The following is a 17657-nucleotide window of genomic DNA, read 5'->3' as shown; positions in this document are numbered from 1 at the left end:
TGAAAGAATAGGAAGTAAAAGACAGATTGAAAAGACAGATTTATTGTCTGAGACAATAAACCAGCATGAATCTTGCCATTTCTTGTAGGATGATCCATTCCAGTACTCTCACCTTTAATATTATTTGTTCAATATAGATACTGGAAAAGCTATATAGTAAAGAGAAAGGAAAAAGAAAATATTCTGTGGATTCTGCAGTTTCCATAGAATTTACTCTCCGAACTGGCCATGATTATTAAAAAAAAAAAAAAAAAAAGGCCAAGTTTCACTATAAAAACTATTGTTTTTCTTGCACTTTTGCTGTTTTATTTTAGAGTTCTTTTTTCTCATCCATCTGCTTATATAAAAACCTGTTTTTGTTAAGGATTGTTGTTTGCCTCCTTGTTTTTCAACCAAGCAATTTTAATTAAAGAAAGATTAACAGTTTTCATGGATTCTTCTCTAGTAGATTTTACTTTCTTTTGATGTTTTTCTCATATGACTTGATGCTCAAGCTGCAACATATGCCTGTGAATCCTTTCAGGGCTAATTTGAATGGAAAAATAGAAAAAACTTCTAGCTTGAGGGTTAAATTATTGCAAGCACTGTAACTTTGTTTTGATTGTTTTCAACATGATTTTGTATTTTTGCAGCTTGTCCAAGATTCAGTTACATTAGACAAGGCTAGTAATGTATTTGAAACAGAATGGTTTTCTTGTTCAAAATGTTAAAAAAAAAATATCACAGCATAATTAGTACTAAACATTCTCTGTGTCAATGCTATTTTTCTCCTAGTTGAAAGGCATAAACAAGTTTCTAGTTAACAGGATATTACAAGAAAGTATTTGCTACTTACTGCTCTGGTCTAATCTGGTGAGCTTCAGTGGATAACTAGGCTGTCTGTGTATCTTTCCTTTCAGATGCCTTTCTGATGTATCTAGCCGGACATTGCTCCCGCTATTTATAACAGGCAGCGTGGTCGGAACTGTGTAGATCAACCTGTTTGCTCAAGTTTGGAAGCATAACAGGACTCATGCAGCCAGCATGCATCAAAAGTGTGTTTCCAGGTGTACTTTGGAAAATAGCATCTTACAGTGTTTGCAGGTAGGTTCCTGAGCTGGTTTCTCCTGCATGATAGGGGGGGACTAAGTGCCAGAATCCACTGCTTCTAACAGAACAGTAGTTATGGCAATGGTTGATCTGCTTCCCCATGAATGCTGCAAGTCTGGAAAATGCTCCTGATCTGATTTCAAGTCCTCTGTAGCTATGTCCACACAGCACTATATGGAGTGCCAGGGCCTTTGTCCAGCACGCTAGCCTCATAGTCCCAGAGAATCAGAGGTCAAGGACTTATGTTTTAAATGAGAGTCTGAAAACAAGGTAAACTAGTTCCACAGGTGAAGCCAGTTGGTTTGAAAATGACTTGTTCTTTTACACTTGAAGCCAATTTACAGCTCTTTGACAATGCTAAAGGCCATTTAAAACTTACAAAGTGTTTTCCAGTGTAATTCATACAAATGTCAGGCCTACTATATCTTAGGTGTATAAAAAGGGGCATCCTATTTGTCATTTTTTCTATCGTCTCTGCTCTGTGTTGCGTTGGAACAGGTCAGCGAGCGCTCAGAAACAGGTAGGTGCTCCATGCTAGTTGCATCCTCAGTGAAAATAATTAGTATTTGGGGAGGCCCTAGAAATGGAAGAAGCATGGCTTTGAGATAGCATAATCTGTTCTGGAATCATTCATTGGTGAATCAGTATGGCCTAAGATATCTTTCTGAACAGTTTCTTTAAACTTTATAAATTGTGGTCCTTTATACAAAAGATCAAGAGATGTTATTTCAAAGCCGGGGGGCTCTTTTCCTTTTCTTCTTTGATGTGGGGTAAGAACTGAAAATTATGTGGAATTATGTTTTACCCATAGTTAGCATTTAGTTCTCATTCTGTAGCAAATACTGAATTAGAAATTGTTTATAATTTGGAACAGAAGCAAGTCTTCCCAAAACTTCTTGGAAATGAAAATACTGAAAACAACTTAGGAGCAGTCAATATTTTTTTTAGCTTTCATTCTTTCATCTCGGTTTTTATTATAATTGTATGCAAAATTATATATATTATATATATTAAAAAAAGCAAAAAGCTGAGAACTAAGCTTTTTCGTAGGAAGGCTCGCTTCAGGGTTTGTTGCAGGAATGGAGGTTCTTAGACCTAGACTATATAGCTATATAATTTTAAGTACCCTGGGAAAAGACAAAGGACAGAAACTGCTAGTATATTTGGAAGATGATGCTTTTCCATGGGAAATTTTGATTTCATTGAAATAGTATATTTCATTGGAACATCATTCCATGCAAAAAATTGCTTAGCATTATTATAAATTATATCAGTGTGTATTTGATGCACTTATGTTTCATTAAGACAATGCTAGAAGTGAGGCATGACCTCTTAGCACGTTTACCAAGACTGTAAATCACTGAATTGCCAATCATATGTTCAAGGTTAACAGCACTGTATATGAAAAGAAAAAAGTTTCCTTCTCTTCAAATTTCAGCAATTATATCAGTTTATTCTGTGCTCAGAATAAATTTGACCCATGGAATAAGGTTGCAGGTCAGGATTTTAAGAAGAGCCTAAGGGAACACAGTGCTCAAACCCGCTGTCATTCAATGACAGTTGGAATACATTTAAAATTCCTGTCTCAATATAGAATTCTTTGTTGCTATGTTTGAGGTATCCAAATTAAAATTCAGCCTGAGATAGTCCTGTTATTAGCTTGGAGGTACATTATTGCACAGAAACACAAAAAAAGGTTGGTGTATGCCCTGGGAAGAGGAGGAGGATTTTTGGAAACATGCTGACCCCATGTGTCGTTTTTTATCCTGTTTAGTTTATGAACTAACAAAACTAACAAAGGAGTGGAGCATGGAAATAGTAATGCATTCCACTTTATATTAAAGAAGTGACCCTTCCGGTTGCAATACTGTCATTTATAAAATAAGGCATGTGTGTACTCTCTATTGGACTTGCCATTTGGCTTTACTGATTGCCACTTGCAGTGTTCATTAATCTATCTGTCTGACATCATCCTTTTCAAGCAACAGGTCTCCCTAGTATTGTTGCTTTTGCTAATGCTTATCATTGTGCTTTCAGTTTTATGGTGATGACGGGCATTATATGTGTGTGTAGTGCTCTGATAGAGGGCTGCGACCTTGCCATGCGAATGACAGGCTCTTGCCCTGTTTTGATTGGGAATCTGTTGCAGTCATCAGTGTGACAGCTTCTAAAAGCATCAGTGAGTCAACTAGAAATTCACTGATCTTGGCTGGAAATAATATTATCTGGGATAATTTCAGATACCGTGCAGGTACCTGCTTGCTTTTGCAGTGTATCTGATCTAATAAGCAGTTATGCACATGGATAACTTTACAGATGTGCCCAGTTTGTTTGAATAGGACTGCCTATCTGAATAAATAATTCTTGCATGAAAGTACTTGCAGGATTAGGCTTTTGCTTTACATATGTGAGTCTCATTTCAGAAGTATTTGTTAAACTTACGTAAGGTCGATTAACTGTTTAGAAAACACAGCATTGTTTTTTGCAAGTGTACAGCATTGAAGAAGAGTCTACTGTTTATCCTCTTAATCAGACTCTTTGTGGAAAAAAATGCATGTTTTTCATGAACTTTTCATTAAAATTGATGCATTTACTTCTGTTCATTTAATTCATCTTTGCCTAACTTTTCCCATGCATTGAATAGGAATAATTAACCTTTGCCTGCTGAGAATGATGTTCAATGATACTCCTTAAAATCAAGAGTGACTTTGTCCCTCTCATATTTACTATCCAGGAGTATGATGAGTTCTGTAAACTAGAATGAGGCATCTCTCTCTTCATCTAGTTGTTGAAGCTTTCCTGTCTTCCAATCACTCAAGTTCAAGAAAAAAACCAGTAAATTGTTCCTAAGAAACAGCTTTTATCTCTGGCGTTTTTTTAGTGTTTCTTTTCAGTGCAAAGGATAACAGTTGCCTGTCCGGAAGATAGCATAAATATATTTGAGGAGATTGAACATGAATACACTGGTTTTACAAATCAGATGGAAAGTGTGAAGAGATTCATAAACTTAGGGTTATTTTTAATGAAGTTATTCCACTGTGTGTTTTAGTTTGTATATGTAATTTTTTTTCTCCTCACTGCAAATATCCTGGATGGCAGTTGTTCCAGCATCTCAGACAAATTCTAAAGCTGATCATATGAGGACACAACCATCTGTGTCAACCCATAGAATTGTAGAATCATTTAGATTGGAAAAGACCCTTTAAGGTCATTGAGTCCAACCTAAGTATGATTGTAGCATTGATGAATGCAAGTGAGACAAGATGCAGGTGAGATAAGGGAGAAGCACTAACTGATAGAAGTTAAATGAAATAAGAAATAAGTTTTTGGTAACATCTTTTTTTTTATTGTGACACTTAAAGAATGCCTTGTGTATCCATCTTACAATGGATTTAAATATTTAAATGTTTAAATATTTGAACAGTTTTATGAGTTTAATTATTCCAATAAGATTTGACACATTCTGCGTAGCTATGTAAATGTAAACTAACAACTCTTGAAGTTTTAGAAATGTGGATCTTTCAGTGTTTTAAACGTTTTTCAATGTTTAGCTGTTTACATAACACCAGCATTGTATATAGGCTGCCATTTAAATGTCAGATTTAATTTTATTAGAAGTTTAATAATTTTATAAGGGAGTAATATTTCTGTTAGCATTATTATTGGTTTATCATTCTTTTCTTTTATTCCTTTCAGTAAACTTTGCAAAAGGCAAAATCATTGTGTTGCATTTTTCTCTGTAATAATACAGGACTATTCATTAGCTGTTTCAGTGGGAAACTTGACAAATGTTAATGCACCCAATAATTCTGTCCAAGTGGAAGATTTTTTTTGTGTGTGCATGCAGTCAGTCTTAACTCAGGAAAACAGCTCAGAGGTTATATTATACTATGTTATAACATGAAATAAATATAATACACTTATAAAACACTTGGAAAAATATGTGAGTTCATAAAGGGGAAATAAATTGGAAAAAAATCTTCCCTCATTGTAATCAGCAACAGAATTACCAGACAAGGGAATTTTATGATTATTGTTTTAATGCAGGTTTAAATTACTCAAGTTGGATTTGTTTTTTTATGTGGGAGTTTGTGTTCGTTTGGGATTAGGTTTCTGTAGAGCTTATTCAGGTCAAATACCAGTTGTAGTTATCTTGTACCTCTGAACCTGCTGAGGCCCAGATGTAGGGCACAGTGTGTAATAAAGACTTTAGATTAGAGACACAAGAAAAAGCATTCATGCAAGAAGCAAGTTGCTGTGAGGTTCATTCCTTTAAATAAATGATTGTGGTTTTATCCCCAGTTTCGTGATCACTTCCTTGCAATACAGATGATTTTCAAAAGTGAGAAGTGTGAAGATACCATATCCTATACAGAACAGAGGATAGTTTGGGTCTGAAACGCTGGCTACATAGGAAGTGTAAACATTGTGGTCTAAATCCTGTTCAACTCACACTAGTTAATCTTTTCAAAGCAAGATCTTCCAGTTCTTGACTGATCTTAACAGGATTCATAAATAACCTAGGCTAGCTATTTATTTCTGTGGAATGGAGAGGCACTGGATATGTCATAGTCTTCTAACTAGAGCCCTTAAATTCCTTTCCCAGCCATGAGCAAAGCTTCCTTTTTTGGTCCTTTATTGGTCTGTGAAAATACATTTGTCCTTTGTGCTGCTTCTGTTTGCCCTGGTTTCTCTGACACTTGCACTGACACAATTTGTTCATGACTCTGATTTTGCTTTTAGCACCTAGTGACAGTTTGTAGCATTATTCATATTCAGGTGATACTCCTGTAAATACTGATGAATAGGGATCTTGCATTCTGCAGGCAGTGAGCAAGGAAGTGTAGATATGTATACATTTGACTAACACACTATTAGCTGGTGTAGTGTCAGTTATAATCAATAAAAAAGTATGAGCACAATTCAAGTTACATCATTTGCCTGAGCAAACCAATTGATGGTGACTAATAACTTGCAGTTTGCTACTACTTGTCTGTACTTTGTGGAGCAGGTTCTGCTAGTCAGGGTGACACCTTCACCCTTATGGCTCTCATCTCTGGTCCAGAATGGTATTTCAGCTGGTGCCTGCCTTCAAGCATGTCACTTCCACTAAGTCACATGCTTAAAATCAGACACGCAGTACATAGTTGGATGTGCAAATGGAGCCTTCCCTTTTATTCAAATGAGGGCTTGTTCTGAGGCATTATGCTCACACAGTAATGCGTTGCATAAAGAGAACTGAGGATATATCTTTGGCTCGTTCAACATAAATCATTAAAATATGCTTTTGCTGAAATTTAATAGACTATCTTTAAAATATCAGTTGGCAGAAGAACATTGTGTAAAATCGTTTGCCCTTTTATAGATATCAAAATGGCCTAAATATTTCCTGTCTTATGTTACAGCCCTTTCAGAACTCACATTGTAGAATGTACAAACGTGTAGATTTATAATGGTTTAAAAATGTCAGCTGTTGTGAACTTCTTATGTCAAGAATATATAGTATGGTCAGGCTGCTCAGTTTTAATGTAAAATTTTGCAACAGTAGTTGGCTTTTCAAATGAGGTTTCCTGTGTTCACTTTGCAAGACAGTTCTTGTCTTTGCTTTGGTGAGTATAATAGCTATAAGTTTTCCTCTTGAAGTAACTTATTTTTAATTCAGGGGCTACATCAGGTGCAGCTCCTTTGGTTTCACCATTCTTTTGGAAAGTGGAATAAGGCTATACATTTTTACAAACTGTATCATGTTTGTTTAATTGTCTGCTTTCTTAAGTGATTTCTGAGTATTCCCCAGCAATAAGCACTGCAAATTTATGAAGTCTTTGCCTCATAATTTTTTATCTTTTCTGTATTATGCAATTGACAAGTAGCATTCTGCATGACATCATAATAATTAACTTCAAAAGAAGTCATCATAGTATGGATAGTATATTGTATCTGAAACTTGAAGAAAAACAACTATAGAAGAACAAAGGCAAGTCAATACCTCTAGCTTTTGAAATAAGCAGGCATCTAACTTTTACTAGACGCTGCCAGAGCTCTTCCATTACTATGCTTTTTTTTTTTTTAAGAGATAATCAGACTTTTTTTTTTTTTTTGAGGAAACTTGAGAAAAATGTGTGTACAGTGCAGGTCATTTGTGATGCTTTGGTTTGGGTTTTGTAGAGTTATTAGTTTTGGTTTAGATACAACTTTCAGCTCCATGTACAGGCTGCTTCTACATACAGTGTATACACTATGACATATTCTGCAGCAACAAAATGTTTGTTTTAGTTAAATGAGCACTTAGGGCAAGAATGGGCAGAATACTAAGAATATACTTGGACCTAGAAATTTGGTGGTTGTCAGTTGCCTCGTTTAGGTCAGCCAGAATTCCAGAATTTTCTTGACTCTTGTCTGTGAAAGCAAGTCATTCTGTAATCTAATGTCGCTTGTATGTTAAAAAAAGATGGAATAAGATACACTGAAAATGGTGTTCTTCTAAGGGTTGGGGTGATAATATGGTGGTGTTGACTGGTTGTGGAAGGAGGTAGAGGGGGTTTGGAAACATTTGGAAAAGGTCTTTTGGCTAACATCTAGATGTCTGTGAGGAGATGTCAGAAAAAGTTTCAGCTGTGGCCTTAGGCTAGAATTAATTTCACTTAGCCTGAAACACCAAGATGAGGTTGAAAGTTTCCCTGAGAGTCTTCCACAGGTGGTTCACAGAGCTGGGTGCCTTCACAGGCTGATTTACCTCATTTGCACTCCACCTCACTGGGCAGGAATATTTCTTTTTCCTCAGATTATACGAGGAGCTTGGGCTGACTCACTGATTAACTTAGTTACCTCCATTCAAAGTTAGAGGAGACTAATCAAGGCCTCCATCATGTGGCCTCTTCTGACTGCAATAAGGGTTAAAGCTTTCTTGTGTCCCTCAGTCATTTTTACCCATAATGAATCACTGGAGCAGGAGAGAGCATCTTGTTATGTTTTTTACATCTCGGGAGGTCAGGACATAATGGATAAAATCCAGGCAGTAACACAGGTTTCTGAGTGCTTTTTGTAATGTTGCTTTGCTATTTTAGAAAATAACTGGTGTTTTTTCCTGGAGTCTGATTTTCATTGATGTTATGCAGTAATGATTTCAGTGGCTTCAATTTACTCCTTAGTCAAATAACATTAAAAAGATGAATAAATCTGAGGGGCTTTTTCAGAAGCAACACACAAACCACAGTTGTATCGTTGGCATTACAATCATTGCAGCTACGGATACTGAATAAACAGAAGTAAATCTGTGCAATCACTGAAGCCAATATTGTTGTCTCATGTACGCAGTGAAATCCATGTGTCTGGCAAAATGTATTGTCAAGCCTAAAAGCAATCTCATGTGGAGGAATCTGCCTTCAAATAGTTTTTCTGACTTGTGGTAATTGTATATTTATTTTGATCAGTCTCTCACTTCATTATTCTAAAATATATTTTTAGAGCTGTGATATTTATTCTTATTTAAAAATTAAGATTATTTTCAAGATCGGTTTAATGTTCAGGTCATTTGGGCCTAGATACTTTTTTACTGTGGTATGGAAAATTCCTAATTCCGCTGAGTTGCTATGGGTTAGACTCCTAAATGGCTAAATCACTTTGGAAATTCTTTTCCCACAAGTCTGTTCTTTTTGTCTTTTTCTTTTGCTAACTGACAAAATAACCAAATGAGAAAATATCAGGAGACTTAATTCCAAAGTTTAAGCTTTTTGTGGTGCTTCTAGTTGAAATACAATTGATGATTTGTCCCACTGGCCTGAGGCATTAGCTAATTAATCATTACTAGCATTTGTGTAGCAGCACTGGCTTTTCTCTCTTGGTGTGATTAGCTCAGTTGATATTAATAGCCTTCTCAAACATACCAAACTATATATGTTTTCTGCAAAATGGTGATGAAAGACAGCAAATGAACCTATATAAAGGCCAACATTTACTTTTCTATGCTTTTGACTATTTTGGGTACTGGTACAAATACTAGCTTATAGATGTTCCTCTTGTTGTACTTTGGGAGCTGTGTTAATGCCTCAGCCTTTTTTTTTTTTTACCAAGATTGTTTCCTCTCCCATCTGCAGAGATGCATCTGGGGCCTCCAGAGGCAGTGACTGTCTCCCATGGGAGTTCCTCCATGGCGTATCAGGTTGTGGTATCTCTACTTTAATTCCTTCCAATTATTTCCTTTTGTATCTTCATTACTAGAGCTTGTTCCAATTTAATGACCGGTCAAGAGCTACTGACTTCCTTACCTGTTTTGAAGCACCCCATTCATATAGAACCTCAACTTAGTCACTGTTCTGTTTGTACTCCTGTTATGTGAATGACCCACATTTAAAGGCTAAAAAAGGCAGATTACTTTTCCGAGGATTTTCAGTTCTGACATACATGTATGCCTGGGAAACTAAGGTAAATGAAGAACAAGCATGATGTAGTCAAGAAGAAATGATCCAGTAGACACTGAGGATAGTTCCTGTCACAACCAGAAAGACTTTTTAGATCCTAAGAAACAGACTTCATAGCTTCTGATCTCCTACTGTTAAAGAAACAGTACACTGTATCCTCTTTTTGGGAATCCTCAGTGTGTGAAGTTATGAGTAGTCTGGTTAAAATTAGAAGGTGCCCAGAGAAACATCTCTCTCTTAAATTTGAGGGAAATTCAGAGTATCCAATGCTTAAAGCCTTTGGAGTAGGCTGAAAAATAAGTAAGTGATTGCCTGGGCAATTCTGTTAGCATCTTGAGTTTTCAGATTTTTATATTTTGTTTTAAAACCTTAGCTGTATTTCTTCCTTTATTAATTTTCAGGGATGGCACGATATCCATCTGAGCAGCGCTAAGAAATAATAATTGCAAACAAAAGAAAACTAAATGGTAAAGGCCTCTGAGTTGCCATGTAGGGAGTCTGTCAGTATATATGTATGTATACTGTCTTTTCATTTTTGCAGTGGTTGACCTTTTCCTACGTGCATCTCATAGGGTGCCTCAACATGGATGAATACTGACAGTTACATATCTAATTCAGTCAGTCAGAAAGAAGCTTCAGTCTGTAAGCATTGTAACTGCTAGTATAGCTCTGTCCTGAACTGCTGCATCTCTCTGGTGGACTCATTAGGTTGGGCTTAAGACAGAGTTCATGTGATTACTCGGCTTCTGGGCCAGTAGTGGAGCTCTTCCAGATGTTGCCATTCTGGAGTTTTGATGTCCCTTGGACTGGCATCCAGCTTTGAGTTGCTGAGTGGTTCAGAGTTTGGCCAACTCTTCCTAGGGGTGGATCTACATTAGCAATTCAGCTTTGCCAGGGAGCACCCCGCTGAAGTCCATTCCCTGGATGTCCCCACTTCCTGGGCTTCAGCTGGCGTCACAGAACCATTTGGGAGTGTTTGAACTGTGCTTGTTTTGTGTGTGAATCTAAAGCAAAAGAGGCACTTCTGGAGTGAGCTTGGTGACCTCCAGCTGCTGGCCAGTGTTCCTTCCCTGCAGCCGGTCTGGAGCTAGTCTGAAGTACCCTTCCCACTCTTCTTCATCCCTCCCCCCCCCCCCATATCTCTGTAGTATTGATTTTAGGTCCTCAGCACCGTTCCTCCAACACCCCGAGCTCTGTTGTGCTACGCCACTTTGTAATGTAGACACAGCCAAAATTGGAAACTTCTGAGTCGTTTTATGGCTTTATTGCCACAAACATGAAGATGTTGAAGAGACTTGGTTAAAGTGGGAAAGAAGTGAATCTGGGAGAAGGCACTGTTGATTATTTAATTGTAGGTTTCCAATTTTGCACCTGGACTTCTTGACAAGATCTGCTCTTGCTGTGGTAGGGAGCCAGGTGAACATTGAAATGAGTGCTCTAGCTTTAGGATGTAAATTGTAAAGGCTGTGCTGTTTCTTATCAGTGGTTCAGCCATTAGCTTAACTGGGATTTGCATAATTTCTGAAATACAGAGGATACCTGACAGTTAAGAGAGTAAGTAGAAAGGACTAGTGGCTGCATACATGTGAAAAGACAGTCTCACTGATCTAACTTTTCTGGCTTAATTTGGTCATAATTGGGTTTTGGGGGGAATATCAGCGTATGACAGGACTGCATGGATGTCTTCTACCATTTTCTCGCAAGTACAAACACTTTTTCAGTTCCAATGACAATGTAATTTTTAGCTTTTATTGTCTAGAAAATGTGATGTTCTGTGAGAAGGAGAGTAATGACAGACTTTAATTTGTGGCTGAAGCTGATACCTGACACAGACTTGCCTAATGGAAACAAGGCATTTTACTGGAAGCTGAGATTTCTGAGAGATGATGGTTTACCTGTGGTCTCTGTTCCAGAACTGGGACATCTGGATAAATTAAGTTAGCCACAGAATGTATCTTGTGGGTTTTGGTGTTGTTTTTTTTTTTCAATTGTGAGTCCAACAAGCAAGGCCCTAAGTAAAATTATTTCTTGCACTAGACATTTAAATATTATCACTTTTTTAATATGGTTTCAATATAGCAACAGTAGGCCAAGCCTCAATGTAGTGAATTGTTTATTCATTAGTGTATTTTTAATACTTTATTATTCTGAAGTTATGTTCTTATAATCTGGCATGGATCTTTAATATTTATAAGATGTGCCAAAGTGGATGTTAAAAATACATAATTAAAACTAAAACTCAGTTCTGACATATTTTATATTTTCATCTTGACTACCTCTTGCTTTTTTTTCTTCATAGAAACAGTAATGTAATGTTCAGATTGACACTTATTCTAAAAACATACTAACGGGCTTACTCAAATTATGTATAAATATGTGTCAGTCTACATAAATAGATGTAAAATAAAGTGTAAAGTGACCATAATGTTACATATCCAAATTTTAGAAGACAAAACCCTCTGTTGTTGTGTCCTGTAGACTGAAGTGGAGAAGAAACTGAACAGGTTGTTTGGGGTTTTTTAAAATAAATTTTGAATAACCGTGTTTCATTTCACCTGAGTATTGCTGACCTTTAATTATACTCTAGGACTCCTGCAGTGCATTTAAAACAAAACCACTTGTTTTCTTTCCTTTCACTAAGAAAAACCCAAACCAAACCAAAATAAAAACCCTTCCACTTCATAGCATTGTTATTTTATTCATTCAGAAACTCTCTAAAAATAACATCTTTTTGGCAGAAGAAAATAAAAAGAGGTTTCTAATATTCCTGATGTTTTCTCATCTTCCTTTGTTTCCAAAGAAAATTAAGATCAGTGTAGTCCACAATTTAATTCAGTAGCTAACTTCAAAGGTCTATATAGCCCTCCATTTTTCCCCAAGGTCCTGGTACCTTTATTTGAAATGTTGCAACATTTCTGTGGTGCTTATCATGTTTTGTTTTGCTTTACAAAAAAAGGAACAATTCACTGAATCTACAATTTCTTTTTCTCTAATTGTTCAAAGTTTGCAGTCAGCAACTTAAAGAGAAAATTTGGGTGTTGGCATACTGTAAACTCACATTAAAACTTATATTAAAGTAAGTACAGTTTGCAGTTCTGTGGTCTTGACGGTTCAGAATGTAGGCAAGGAGGCTGTTGTTAAGAGTTGAGTATCTGAGTTGATCTCAGTAGATCAAAGGCAAGCAAACTTTGCACAGTATTTTTGGAACTTAGGAAGTGTAAGGCAGTATCTCAGCTGGCATAAATTGACATGTCTCAGCTTGCAGATCAGAAAGGAACAGAATCATCAATGCACTTCTGGCACTAAATATGGATGATTTATTTAAATGCATGAAGTCACAGGGAAATGATAGGAAGCAAGTACCACACAGCAAAATCTGAGGTCCTTCACAATGGATTAGACTTGTATGGAAACTCTGGCAATGCGACAAAACCATCCTGGCTCAGTCCCTCACACGGGAGTCACAAAGTCATAATGCCTAGAGCTCCTCTACTGACAGAGCAGATGAATCACTTGTTATCAGCTCTAAGACTGCAAAGCAGCAGTCAGTAACGAACAGCAGATATCGAAGTACAAGAGCCATTTGTTTACGTGAAAGGAATAGGGGCACGATCCAATGAGCTAAATAACCTGTGCACTGTCGGTGGCGGTACACAGATCACCACGGTGTACTTTTTAAAGAAACGCATTAGTGATTGGGATGTCTATCAGCAACAGATGTGTTATCAGTAATAGCAACTGTGTAATATTCTGGAAATGGTTCTCTCAAACTTTGGCTTTTATTGTCACTTAGTAAATGAGTTTGGTTTTCTTCTTTGCTGAACATTTATTTCCTATGTATACTTTGTGCACCACATTTATACTTTGGCTTAGCAGAAAGCTGGCCTGGCCACTGGATTGTCATCTTTCAGAAGTACATCATCAGCTGAGACCCCTCATTCCTTCAGAGGAGGAATACTAAGGTAGTGGCAAAGGTTATCACAGGCAAAAACTGACAGACAAGTTTTTCAGTTGTTTTGCATATGGGATGCCATCCAGAGGGACCTGGATAAGCTTGAGAAGTGGGCCCATGTGAACCTCATGAGGTTCAACAAGGCCAAGCGCAAGGTCCTGCACCTGGGTCAGGGCAACCCCCAGTATCAATACAGGATGGGGGATGAAGGGATTGAGAGCAGCCCTGAGGAGAAGGACTCGGGGGTACTGGTGGATGGAAAGCTGAACATGAGCTGGCAGTATGTGCTCGCAGCCCAGAAAGCCAGCCATATCCTTGGCTGTGTGGCCAGCAGGTCGAGGGACGGGATTCTGCCCCTCTACTCTGCTCTGGTGGGACCCCACCTGGAGTACTGTGTCCAGCTCTGGAGTCCTCAGTAGAAGAAAGACATGGACCTGTTGGAATGGGTCCAGAAGAAGGCCACAAAAATGACAAGAGGGCTGGAACACCTCTCCTATCAGGAAAGGCTGAGAGAGTTGGGGTTGTTCAGCCTGGAGAAGGCTCCGGGAAGACCTTCTTGCAGCCTTTCAAGTCTTAAAGGGGGTTTATAAGAGAGATGGGGACAGACTCTTTAGTAGGGTCTGTTGGACAAAAGGTAACGGTTTTACACTAAAAGAGAGTAGATTTAGACTAGATATCAGGAAGAAATTTTTTATGATGAGGGTGGTGAAACAGTGGAACAGGTTGCCCAGAGAGGTGGTAGATGCCCCATCCCTGGAAACATTCAAGATCAGGTTGGATGGGGCTTTGAGCAACCTGATCTAGTTGAAGATGTCACTGCTCATTGCAGGGGGGGTTGGACTAGATGATCTTTAAAGGTCCCTTCCAACCCCAACTATTCTGTGATTCTATGAAATCCTATAGCACCTTAGATAACCTGGTGTTGTAAAAGCAGAAAGGTGACCTTTGTATATTATTGTGTACTGTCCAACACTCTGTAGTAAACAGAGAACTGCAATGAAGTAAGCTGCTTTTTTTTTCCTCTCTTTATTGAAGGAAGCTAATGTGTCGTTTCCGTCTGGCTTGAGCTGGCAATTTTTCCTTTTTACTACCATAAATAAAGAACTGAAGAATTTTCAAGAAAGCTGGATTCAGCACTTGTTGAAATGAATGGGACCATTTCTATTGACATCTTCAGTGGGCTTTGGATCATATAAGTCATTCTTGTCTGACATAAAGCATTAGCTTAGTCTTCTGTCTCTCAGTTTTGCTCACTGGTTCCCTTGTCTCCTTAATACAAAAGTATATCAAGCAGCTGAGAAACCTATTAAAAAGAGTTAATAGGAAAATCATCAAAAGATTGGCAGTTCATTAAGAATGGTGTTTAACAGGTTGGGAATACATATTTTGCATAGCAGGTTAAACTTTCAGGAGGGCAGTTGTTAGTTATTTGGGACGGATTTACTCACAGTGCCTGTCCTAAACTGTACAGGTAGTGGTGGCATGTGTTTATTTTTCATGCCTTGAATTCCAGTCTTTCTCTAAATAAGCAGTTTCCAGATTTTAGTTCAATTTTGTCTCATAGAGTAGCTTTACTGCAAGGTCAGTCTGGTTGTATTAGATCATGAATGTATTCTGTTTTAGTAGTGGACCAGATGCAACTACTAAGTTTTGTTAGAGATGCTGATAAAATACATCTTCATTTCATATATGTGTGTCAACTATGGGCCCAATAACAAGACTTGAGGTTCGCCTTCCCAGATCAAAATACATTTAACCCTGAATAACTAGAGGAATCTTAAAGGTAGATTAGGATAAAACTCTGTGTATGTGTGTCTATGAGTGTGTGTTGCTGCACACCTACACATACTGACTTGCCTTTAAATGCTGTCTTGCATAATACTTTGTAGAACATTCTGCAAGAACAAATTATAGTTGGAACTTTTGCACACATAATTATGTTGATCATAGATGTTGACTATTAAACTAAGAGCATAGTCATCTCCTAAAAGGAAGTTCTAAGTAACAAAACATACATAAGAAGTGTATATGTTGCAGAATATGATTGAGGGTTAGTGTGACGTATCAGCAAAAGTTTATGTCTATTTTGGGGTACTTGCCTTCAAGTAGCTGGGATTTCACGGATTGGGAACTTAGAATTGTTGGGCTTCTGCGACCTTGTGTGTCATATACAAGGTTCTGTTGGCCATTCAAAAGGCGGAAGACAAAATTAAGATAAATTGTGTCTGTAATTCGGAGTTGGGCTGTTTTCTTCCTGAACAAGCTGTAATTGGTATTAGTTTTCCTGAGTAAGAAGTATATTCACATATAGTTTGAAATAATATGTATAAAATTTATATAATTGTACTGAACTTCTGTATTCTTTGGCAAAATAAAAGTGCTAGCACTAGTTACTACATAAAATCTAGCAGGATACTGAAGTGGGATCATTCAATATGGTTGGAACATAGTCTTTCCATTTATATTTTTGGTACATTAATTTTTTAAGCATAAATTAACAAGTTGTTTAGTTAGTGGCACTTTTTGAACCTCATTATCAACTTTCTGCTGCGCTCCCCCATTAAGACCTCAGGGGGAATCAAGGAATGCTCGGGTAACTGGGGTACATCTAATGTAGTTAGAATTGCAAGAAAAAAAAAAAACCCAGAACAAGCAAAGAAAAAGGTTAGAAAAGAGAAATAAAGTTATTCTCATGAATATGTATTTATAAAATATAGTAGGCTGTATCGTGTATGTGAAATTAACACCCAGACAACATAATTTAGTGAATAAATTGTATGGACACTTTGCACTTACCAGCCAGACAATCCCTCTTTCTTGTCAAAGACAAGATCAAATTGAGAATGATCAAATGTTGAAATTGTAGCTTATGGACTACGAATACTGCTTTTTGCCATTTTGTCTATCGTAGCACAGCAGAGTAAATAGTTCATTCTGACCATACTGTTTAATACATGTTGTGTGGTTCTGCTTTGGCTATTTTTGTTGCTTCTATTGTGTATAAATAAATGTGGAAGATGTGATACTTTTTTGCAGAGTAGTTGCAGCAGCTGATGTTAGAAAGCAGAAGAATAGGAACAGACTGAGGTAATAAGAAAAAATGGATCCAATTTGAAAATGTCTTCATCTCCAAACAAGAGAAACCTTGTTTTTCCTCAGAGGGGATAGATGTACTCCTATTATTGATTGTGATAGCAAAAATAATGAGTGTATCTGCCTCCACTACTTTGAGGATTATAGGAAATGATTTCAATAAATCAGTAATACTGTTTGTGTTTCAAGAAGCTGAAAATAATACTATGTCACTGACAGAATTTTCTTATTTCAAAACAGTGTATTATGTGTCGATTAAAAAATAATACTAACCTGCCCTGAACAAGATATTCTTAGTCCAGTTGGCTGAAAATCAACATAACCCAGAGTAACTATAACAGAATATTGAATTTTGGAATTTTCTCAGTTCAAGTCTTAATAATGTCATATTGCAATCACAGAATATGAACAGGGCGAACAAAAATGTATAGTTTCGCTGAAGTGTTAGAAATGAAGAATGTTACTGGCATTACTGTAACTCAGATATAATGGTTAGCGCTTAAGACACCTAATACCATAACAGGATAATGGCCCGCAGACAGTTTGCATGGCTAATGTGTTACCAGCACCATTATCTCACGTTAAATAGGCTGATTCATCTGTAGCTATAACCATAACTGAAGGATTTTTCTATTTATTTTTGTTGTACCAGAGTCATCAGCTCTGTTCTATTTACAGTCATTCCCAAGTGTGTTAAAGCATAAGCAGCCTTAATGCTGTTTTCATAATATTAAAAAAAAAAAGGTGGCAATGTTTCTTTAGCTACTGTCCCTTGTACCATCTTTAAAACTAAAAAATTTAGGCTTGCTTTGCTTTCATACGAACAGTACCTTCAACCTTGGGTTCCATCTCTACTTTTAATTCTAATTCAATAATTCTTTGTCGATTGATTGTAATCAAATCTGTACCAGGTAAGCATGCTAGCCATTGGCATACGGTTATTAGTACTGCTAGTGACTTTGTGATAACTTTAGCATCTTGTTTGCTGTGAATTAGTGTTTGTACTGCCTTCACTGCATTGGTTGTATTTGTCCAGTGGTTTACAATGTATCTGACACAAGCTTCCAAATTTCATGAATATTATCTCCTAAACTATTTGTTTACTA

The 17657-nt window shown here is 37.1% G+C and overlaps 1 long non-coding RNA gene across 1 annotated transcript in view; it reads left to right on the top strand.

Moving 5' to 3' along the window:
- The first annotated feature begins 918 nt into the window (after positions 1–918).
- LOC142042459 (uncharacterized) overlaps positions 919–17657 on the top strand; it is a 59723-nt gene continuing 42984 nt past the window's right edge. Inside the window, exon 1 of the long non-coding RNA XR_012653780.1 lies at positions 919–1083. This is a non-coding gene — a long non-coding RNA (uncharacterized LOC142042459). The remainder of the gene's footprint in view (positions 1084–17657) is intronic.

Source organism: Buteo buteo, chromosome 20 (genome assembly GCF_964188355.1).
Source record: "Buteo buteo chromosome 20, bButBut1.hap1.1, whole genome shotgun sequence".
Lineage (NCBI taxonomy): Eukaryota > Metazoa > Chordata > Aves > Accipitriformes > Accipitridae > Buteo > Buteo buteo.
Note: the sequence above shows the minus strand (reverse complement) of the source record. Positions and strands in the feature narration are given on the sequence as shown.